We start from the raw sequence: 706 nt of genomic DNA, 5'->3' as shown, positions 1-706 counted from the left end.
CGCACCGCCTTCCTCACCCGCCTTGCGTGCCGCGGCCGGCCTGCCAGCCTGAGGGGGACGCCCGGTTTGCTAGTTTTTTTTGTTTGTTTTCTTGCGAGAACGATGTATTCCTGTCTGTGCTTTCTTGGTGAAAGCCTCCGTGGTGAAAATGGCGGAAAAGCAGAATAGTGGAAGTTCTGTCCTCGTAAGGTGTTAACGACGGCAGCCCTCCTCCCGCGCCCCGCGTCCCGGTTCCTGAGAGAGGCCCTTCCTTCCCTTTGTGGACCCCTCAGTTCCGGCTTCTTCTCCCTCCGAGAAACGAGGCCTCTCGCGCGGCTGACCTTGTACCGGCTGCCTTTTCCTACGTTTATTTTTTTTTTTCCTGGAGGGGAGGTGGGGTCGATGCTGAGAGGGCCCTGTCAATATTCTGTTCCAGGGACTGCTGGCATTTTTCTTGGGGGAAAGCCTTTGTGTGTGACTAAGCAGCCCCCTTGACGAGGTGAAAGGGGTCCCTTTCGGAAAGCTTTCACTTTAAAAAACGCCCGCCTTGCCGAAACCGGTTTGGCTCAGTGGATGGAGCGTCGGCCTGCGGACTGAGGGGTCCCGGGTTCGGTCCGATCAGGGGCATGTGCCTTGGTTGCGGGCACATCCCCGGTGGGAGGTGTGCAGGAGGCGGCTGATCGATGTTTCTCTCTCATCGATGTTTCTGACTATCTCTCTCCATTCC

Source organism: Myotis brandtii, unplaced genomic scaffold (assembly GCF_000412655.1).
Source record: "Myotis brandtii unplaced genomic scaffold, ASM41265v1 scaffold714, whole genome shotgun sequence".
NCBI lineage: Eukaryota > Metazoa > Chordata > Mammalia > Chiroptera > Vespertilionidae > Myotis > Myotis brandtii.
The sequence above is the reverse complement of the archived record's forward strand: the minus strand, read 5'-3'. Positions refer to the sequence as shown.